Source organism: Zootoca vivipara, chromosome 2 (assembly GCF_965207765.1).
Source record: "Zootoca vivipara chromosome 2, rZooViv2.hap1.1, whole genome shotgun sequence".
Taxonomy (NCBI): Eukaryota; Metazoa; Chordata; class Lepidosauria; order Squamata; family Lacertidae; genus Zootoca; species Zootoca vivipara.
The window spans coordinates 17,578,808-17,588,067 of NC_142584.1; the positions used below are offsets into that span (position 1 = coordinate 17,578,808).

At 45.5% G+C, this 9,260-nt stretch overlaps 1 non-coding gene across 1 annotated transcript; it reads left to right on the plus strand.

Moving 5' to 3' along the window:
* The first annotated feature begins 8,451 nt into the window (after window positions 1–8,451).
* LOC118081626 (U6 spliceosomal RNA) lies at window positions 8,452–8,558 on the plus strand. Its single transcript, XR_004692096.3, has one exon. It is a non-coding gene; the product is annotated as a U6 spliceosomal RNA (small nuclear RNA).
* The last annotated feature ends 702 nt before the right edge of the window (window positions 8,559–9,260 follow it).

Consider the following 9,260-nt stretch of genomic DNA (forward strand, 5'->3'; position numbering starts at 1 on the left):
GGGGAAGGAGGTGCAGGAGGAGTCAGAAGTGAAAGAAGAGGCAGTCCCTGTGAGTTGTGGGCCGGTAGAATCCCCATCATCCCTTTCCCCACTGTCTCCAGGGACCAGGAGGAGCTTGAAGAGGCAGGCAAGTGGCAACTTCCATGCAGAGGAGGTTCCATGCATGTGCCCTGTCAGGCAAGGATACTTAAGTTCGGGGCGGGGTGTGGTTGTGCAGTTGCTCCAACAGTCCATCTCGGAGCACAAGACTGGGGAGGGGATGCCATGTCAGACTTCCTCCCCCCACCCCCCACCCCCACTTTGGCAGAATCAAAGCAAAAGGAGACTCTTACCAGTTAGAAATATTAATGATCATAGCCCAAAGAATCCATTCTTATGAATGAAGGTGCTCCCAGTTAAGGGTTCCACCCACTTCTTCCCTAGTCAACCACGTCACTACCGCGTCTTGCAACCTGAGCTCGTAACCACTGTGCTCTCTGTGCTGCCACTTTCTCTCTCTCTCTCCCTCGGTTCTTCTCCTCCTAGCTGTTCACCACCCAGTTCTTCCCAACTTCTGCCTTCTGAACTATGCCCCTCTGCAAACCGCTGCTCCAAATCTATACTGTCCAACTGCTCCTAGGAAGATTCAGGGTCCTGATCAGGAGCAGGGGGAGGGGGAGACTCCCATCATTCCTCCTCAGTGCAGCTCTTCTCAGCATGATCCCTGACATGCCAGGTGCTTAGTTGCCAGAAGTGTGTGTCTGTGTGTGTTCTGTGCACCTTAGGAGCTCCTGTAAGTGCATGCTTTGTCAATAAAAGAATTAAACTACCGGATGTTTGTCCTCCTTGGGCTGGGCGTGCTCCGGGCACATAGGCACAGCTGTACTATCACCTGTTCTGGATGTTCAATAAGCCAAAGAGTGGATATGAATATTTACTCATTGTCATCATTATACAGTGGTACCTCTACTTACGAATTTAATGCGTTCCGAACGCACATTTGTAAGTCGAAAAAAATTGTACGTCGAATCCCATAGGAATGCATTGGGAGGAAAAAAAATCATAAGTAGAAGCAACCCTATCTAAAAATTCGTAAGTAGAAAAAATCCTATCTAAACCACATCCAAGATGGCGGACGGAGCTCCATTCGTAAGTAGAAACATTTGTAAGTAGAGTTATTCGTAAGTAGAGGTACCACTGTAATTCTGCATGCTGTGTCAAACCCTAGCACTGAAAACATGTCCTGGACTGACATAAATTAAAGCTTTGGTGGGCCATACCATTTGCAAGAAATCATAAATAAATATTGCATCAAGAATCCTGGGGTTCAGTATACGGGGCCAAAAAACCAAGTGCAGAGACAGATTCTGCACAACTCATATTTGTGCATGGTTTAGCTAGCAGGGTCTAACCACAGATTCTGAATAATGCATACGACACTTCATAATATTCCAGTGAAATTAAACTAGGGGGTCCAAGGAACATAAGAGCATTAAGCCAGGAAGCAGAGGAGATCTACCTTTTCGCAGCGTACACTGAAATATTAAAATCCCCAATTACATAAGTGCAAATTGTCGCCCTTGTCCCCTCCGTAAATTACCACTCCAGACAGCTCAACCCTAGCTCAAAGAACGGTGAAAAGTATATCATCTTTTGCAATCAAGTCAATTTCCCCCTCCAAGTTGCTTGCTTGTATGCAGGCAGCCTGGGCAAGAATCAAACTAGGTACAGTATACCTAGTGAAATATCATGATTGCTTGCTAAAGAAAGATGTAATTGTCTCTAAATCATGCTTTCCTTCTTGTCCCTGACATGATGTACACAAATGAGGACTTGCTTTCCAATGAAAGGTCTATCTAGAGTTCATCCAAGACAGATGTCTCCTGCCTCAAATGTTCTAACAACCATTCCTGGCAGGCATCCACAAATAGGAGGCTGTGATTACCCACACTTACAACCAGATTATGAGACACCTGGGAGTGGCGATTAGGCTTCTTCTTCCTTTTTTTCTTTTTTACAGAAGATGGAATAGGGATTGGGAGAGGGAAGGGAAGGGCCTAGTCAGGTTTGCTGCAGTAAATGTTTAATCTGGAAATAGAGAGACGGTTTTCTATTGAAGGGGCTGTTTTCGATACTGACTGAACATTGAGTACAAGAATCATAGAATCGTAGAGTTGGAAGAGACCACAAGGGCCGTCCAGTCCAACCCCCTGCTAAGTAGGAAACACCATCAAAGCATTCTTGAAATATGCCTGTCAAGCCTCTGCTTAAAGACCTCCAAAGAAGGAGACTCCACCACACTCCTTGGTAGCAAATTCCACTGCTGAACAGCTCTTACTGTCAGGAAGTTCTTCCTAATGTTGAGGTGGAATCTTCTTTCTTGTAGTTTGAATCCATTGCTCCGTGTCCGCTTCTCTGGAGCAGCAGAAAACAACCTTTCTCCCTCCTCTATATGACATCCTTTTATATATTTGAACATGGCTATCATATCCAGGGCCGGCCCAACGTGCAGGCTGGGTGGCGCAGGGCACCATGGTGCCGGCCCGCCAGGAGGGCGCTGCGAGCTGCGCCCACCCGCTGGCCGATCGGTCCGCCGTGCAGCTGTGCCTGCCCGCCCGCCTGCCGCGCAGCAGCGCCTGTTACACCCGCGCTGCGCGCGGCGCCCACCCGCCCACCGCGCTGGGAAACGGGGTGGGAGGGCACCGGAATGGGGCGGGAGGGCGCCGGAGGGATCCGGAGGGATCCGGCGCACCACGGCACCGGGGGCGCCTAAGATGGCACTGATCATATCACCCCTTAACTTTCCCTTCTCCAGGCTAAACATACCCAGCTCCCTAAGCCGTTCCTCATAAGGCATCGTTTCCAGGCCTTTGACCATTTTGGTTGCCCTCCTCTGGACACGTTCCAGCTTGTCAGTATCCTTCTTGAACTGTGGTGCCCAGAACTGGACACAGTACTCCAGGTGAGGTCTGACCAGTGGTACTATTACTTCTCTTGATCTATGGATCATATGGCTTGACGGCCATATGTCAGGAATGCTTTGATGGTGTTTCCTACTTGGCAGGGGGTTGGACTGGATGGCCCTCGTGGTCTCTTCCAACTCTGTGATTCTATGTAAAAATTTGGAGAAGTGTGAATTTTTAAGGGTGGCTGTATTTCACTTTGCACGGTGCTTCGGAACGTGCGGCTGATTTGCCTTCAACTGAAGCAGCTTGCATGGAAATAATAAAATGAAAATAATGCAACACTAAGAACTGCAACATCACACCTCTAGCACCCACTGGCAGGAGAGCAGCAGCAGTGGTAATAAAACAGTCGGTGATAAATTGCTTGTAGAAGCAAGTCAACTAGCTACAAGCAAAGAGAGGAGCAGGAAGTATAAGTCTTGATTGTCCAGTGGCTGAGAATGTCCTGATGGAGTCTGAGAACTTTTGCATTGTAATATTTATTTTCTAGGCAGCTAGTTCTTTGCAAAAAAAAAAAAAGTACCAGCATTCTAAATTTGAATCTTTTGCACTACGGGCGGTGTCCCAGACTGTCCCATATTCACATTCCTGCACATACTGGGAACTGAATTGCAAATGCTAAATAGTTTGTCTCTCGTATTTCCAACCACCAGATGTAAAGAGCCAGCCCTTCAGTCCGTGTTAACTGGTGTAGCCACTAGTCAGATGTCTGATTCATAAATTTAGCTTAAATGTCTTCTCTCTCTCTCTCTCTCTCTCTCTCTCTCTCTCTCTCTCCACCCTGATCTGGAACTGATAGCTGGAAACTTCTTTTTATTGGCCACTTGTCAGCTCAAGATTATATATCACCAGGCCCTGCTCTATTAATGGGCCAGAAACCTGACATCTAAATCACAGGCATTTCCTCATCTAAGACATGTAGAGGGGAGCCTTAATCTTTGCTCACAGTAAAAAGCGCTGGTTCTGTCGTGATGGCTTCCTAAGGGTGGGGTGGGGAGGCAAAGTCATAGAAAATGCCAGGAGAAGCCTTCTGCAGAAGAAGGTGGAAACACCACTTGCGCGGGGAAGAAGAGCAGGGGATCAGCTGCACAAGGGCCGCTCCAGACGGACATTTTGCTGCATCGTAAATGTGCCATTGTAAATATGCTGCTGCTGTTGGGTGATAACGCCGAGGCCTGGTGCCTCCCCCCAATGCAGCGTCACCCGGGATTCATCACTCCGGTCTCCCGTCACGCTGATGTGGCCCATATCCAGGGACATGAGCACACGACAATTAGAGTTCAAACAGAAGCTTAGCCTTGAGGAGTAACATCTAAGCCCAATTTATTGCAAATTAAATCAAACGTAACAGAACAAAGGGAAAATGGCTTCTCTCTCTGTCTTCCTTCCTCGGAGAGAGCACTGCGAAAACAAAAGCTATACAGAGCGGAAACAGCGTATCTCAATTTCCTCTCACAAGACTCCAATAATCAGTGCTGGACATAGGTGCCAACTTCCAGATTGAAAAATCCGGGATCGGCAGCTGCGCAGAACCGGAAGTCGCACTGCGGCCATTTTGGAACTGGGCAGAGCGACACCGGAAGTTGCTTCTACGCATGCTCTGCCCATTTCCAAAATGGCCACAGCACCGGAAGTCGCGCTGCAGCCATTTTGGAACTGGGCAGAGCAGCACCATAAGTCCCGGGGAATATGGGAGACTTGGCAGCTCTGGTGCTGGAATGTAAACAGACATGTGACATGTAACAATCGCACACATCTGCAGCACGGGAGGAATGGAATTCCCAAAAGCTGCTGGCCACGATCCAGGAAGGAATGCACACACCTGGCCCTGGCCTTCTTGTGAGGCGGTTGCATAAGACAACAGATTCCAGAAGGCACGCCATTTTCCTGCCTCTAACCTTCATCACTCCCTCTTGTCTTAAATACACACAGGTTTAAAGTGTTCTTTCAAAATACATCTTTGAAGATTCGTTCTCTCCAATTCACCAGGGTTTGGTTTGGCGATGGCCGGGTGTTGCCCCCGGTAACTGTTCATAGTAAAAGTGCAGTTCTCCTACAAAAGGAAAGCAACCCTGAGGGTTTTGCTCCGAAATCCCTCCACTCGGGAAGATGAAACTGAACACCTTTATTTTTATTTAAGAGAATGGCTACCATTGTTCTCCTGTTATTGCAGCGATTGATTTATACATAAAGTCGCTTAAAAAGGACACAGAAAATCTCCCACACGAGCAGAGGTTATAAAATAACCAATACAGGAGGCGGTTTTGTATCGTTAATCCGATAATGTGTTTTTGCTCTTGTGATGTTTTTATATTGTTTCCAGCCCATCTTTTCGGTTAATGTCGCACACATGCACCGTACCCAAAGTAAATCTGAACAATAAATCTTCTCTTCTGGGTTTTGATCAGCAAATCATCATATATAACGATGCCTGACACCATGTGATTTGCCTGCCATGTGGATTTATCGCAAGAGACGGGCCTTTTGCTCATTAAACAAATGTGGTTTGGACGGGCGGGGTGCTTTTTTTTTTAAGTTGCAAAACTATAATATCGTTTAATGGTCTGCGAGACATGTTTGAGCGACCCGGAATTTGCAAATTAAGTCTCTCTGCATCTTCGTGAGAGAGGGAGGGAGGGAGAGGCCTGAAAAAATGCTGTAGAAAGGCAAAAGGGTCTCAGACAGCTTTTCTTCCCTCACACCCCCAACCTCAATGCCAATTCCCATTGCAGGCATCAGTTGGCATTGTGCTCCGCAGGTCAAGCTTCTGCCCTGTGTCAGCATGCTTGGCTTCTTTCTGAGGGAAACTTGGCAGGATGGAAGGAAAACTGCATATCCTCAGTCCTGCCCCTGACAAGGGTATTCTTGGATGAAAACTGCCTTCTTGGCCCAAAGATTTTAACACTACATCTATTTTGGTACCATGAATAAGAGCCCACTTGGCTTCTCCGCCACCATCTCATCCTTAAAACTGAAGAAAAGAAAGGAGAAGGGGGGAGGGAGAGATGCTAACTCATCGCAGTACAGTGGTACCTCAGTTTAAGTACAGTGGTACCTCTACTTACGAATTTAATGAGTTCCAAACACACATTTGTAAGTCGAAAAAAAATTGTAAGTCGAATCCCATAGGAATGCACTGGGAGAAAATATTCGTAAGTAGAAGCAACCCTATCTAAAAATTCGTAAGTAGAAAAAATCCTATCTGAACCACATCCAAGATGGCGGACGGAGCTCCATTCGTAAGTAGAAACATTCGTAAGTAGAGTTATTCGTAAGTAGAGGTACCACTGTACACAGTTGGTTCCGGAAGTCTGTACTTAACCTGAAGCGTACTTAACCTGAAGCGAACTTTCCCATTGAAAGTAATGGAAAGTGGATTAATCTGTTCCAGACTGGTCCGCGGAGTACTCAACCTGAAGCGTACTTGACCTGAAGCAAACTTTCCCATTGAAAGTAATGGAAAGTAGATTAATCCGGTCCAGACGGGTCCGCGGAGTACTCAACCGGAAGCGTACTTAACCCAAAGTATGAGTGTAATTGGTTCCGGAAGTCTGTACTTAACCTGAAGCGTACTTAACCTGAAGCGAACGTTCCCATTGAAAGTCATGGAAAGTGGATTAATCCGTTCCAGATGGGTCCGCAGAGTACTTAAACTGAAGGTACTCAAACCGAAGCATACTTAAACCGAGGTATGACTGTAATGAAAATCAAGACAAATCATTAAGGTTATGAAGCCAGAAAGGATTTAAAAATCCAAGACAAAGCTAGAGGAAACTAATCCCCAAAAAACACCTGGCATATTTTTGTGTGGTGCAGTGGTTAGAGTTCTGGACTAGGACCAGAGTTCAAATCACCCCTCATTGATGAAGGTATCACAGACTGACCTTGAGCCAATCACTGCCTCTCAGCCTAAACTATTTCAAGGAGGATTAAAGGAGGAAGGGGAGAACCACAGACCTTCCAAGGGTCCCTATTTTCCAGGGACAGTCTCGGATTACAGAAGCCACCCCAGTTTCCGACTCGATCCCAGAATGTCCTGCTTTTCCTTAGGACGTCCCTATCAGAGAAATGTTGGAGGGTATGGCAGACCTTCTAAATGCCCCTATTTTCCAGTGGCATCCCTGATTTAGAGACGCCGTCCTGGTTTCTGATTTGATCCCGGAATGTCCTGCTTTTCCTTAGGACGTCCCTATTTTTATTGGAGAAATATTGGGAGAGTTATCTGACCCCTGAACTGTCTGAAAGCAATCCTGTCCAGGGAAGTTTTTTAAATGTTTAATGTTTTATTATGTTTTTATGTATGTTGGAAGCCACCCAGAGTGGCTGTGGCAACCCAGTAAGATGGGTAGGGTATAAATATTGTATAAATGTTGTTGTGGAATAGGACGTCCCTATTTTCATCAGGAAAATGTTGGAAGATATGGAATGCAACCATGTGAACCACCTTGAGCTCCTTAGTGGAAAAAGCTGGGATATAAATGCATTTTATACATATAAGATTGCATATGGAAATTGGAGAGGGATGAGGTTTGAAGTTACCCAAGCCACTAAGAACAAGCTTTGCCCACAACTTCAGAAATAAACACTGTGAAACCCCATGATGAAAACAAGAGAAGGTCTCATGTGAAGAGACTGCCATTTCTGGAGACAGTCGTCCATGGTAACGCATTTAGTGAGAAGCTAATAAGTTGCCTGGATCTGATCAGGAACGGATAGGCCCAGCAGAGGGAGCAGGTAGGAAGTTCCCTGTGGACCAGCTGGATGATGAGGAGAGTTAGGCCAAGCTACCGGGCATTTGTGATGGATGCAACACTGCCCTTCTAGGAGTAGAGATGTGGGGAAACATTTGATTCAGCTGACGTTTCGGGACAAACATAACTCATTTGCAGCGTCTGAGAACACCATGCAAACTGAAACAAAGTCCACCCGTACAAATTTGCACTTCTTCGAATAATCTCAGGGTTGTGGGTTGGGCAAAAGATTCCTGTATTGGAGGGGGTTGGACTAGATGATCCTCGTGGTCCCTTCCAACTGTATGATTCTATGATTCTATGAATTTCGCAAGGCAGTTTTCCAGTCATGTAAAGCATACTAAAAAGGCACATACAAGAGTAACGTGTGCATAACAGATGAATATCCACCCCCATCGTTCTGCCCGGACACTGAGGTCCAGCGCCGAGGGCCTTCTGGCGGTTCCCTGACTGCGAGAAGCCAAGTTACAAGGAACCAGGCAGAGGGCCTTCTCAGTAGTGGCACCCGCCCTGTGGAACACCCTCCCATCAGAGGTCAGAGAGATAAACAACTACCTGACATTTAGAAAATACCTAAAGGCAGCCCTGTTTAGGGAAGTTTTTAATCTGTGATATTTGGTGTATTTTAATGTTTGTTGGAGGCTACCCAGAGTGGCAGGGGAAGCCCAGCCAGATGGGCGGGGTATGAATAATAAATATATTATTATTATTATTATTATTATTATTATTATTATTATTATTATTATTATTATTATATCCTTTCTACAAAAGCACATATTGTAAAACTGTAATGATCCAGAGAAGATCCACATGACCCCTGCACAAGGACGACACGCAATACCGTGAAGAGTTTCGTATTTTATCTGCGTATGGGGGTGGGGGCAGTATTGTTTCTGCTTGTTATTATGTAATGTATTTTTGTGTCTTTATATTGTAAACAATCCTATGATCCTCAGATGAAGGACATTATAGAAATTTTAATAATGATGATGATGATGATGATGATGATGATGAAAATAGCATACAAAAATGTTCTCCGTGAGGGAATTACTTTGCCAAAAATGTGTATACAGTGGAACCTTGGTTTGTGAACACCTCAGTTTACGAATTTTCGGTTTATGAACGCCGCGGACCTGTCTGGAACGGATTAATTCACTTTCCATTACTTTCAATGGGAAAGTTCACTTCAGTTTATGAACGCTTCAGTTTATGAACAGACTTCCGGAACCAATTGTGTTCATAAACCGAGGTACCACTGTATTACAAGCATGCTGTATTACAAGCATGCACTGTATTACAAGCATGCATACAAGCATGTGTCTATTTGGAGAAATGTTTGCTAAAATGCTGATGAATTTTCATGGGGACTTTTTGTTTAAAATTTCACAAACAGAAATGAAGGGGACTGAAAAGTTACAGATTTGCTCATCTCTACCTGGGAGGTATCTTGGTCTTTTGTGGGCCTATCCTTTCCTGGACAGAATTAGCGTTAGGATATTTCCTGGGCCATTTCCAAACAACCTTTTTGCCTCACGTTCAGATCATTCCACTACTACACAATGGT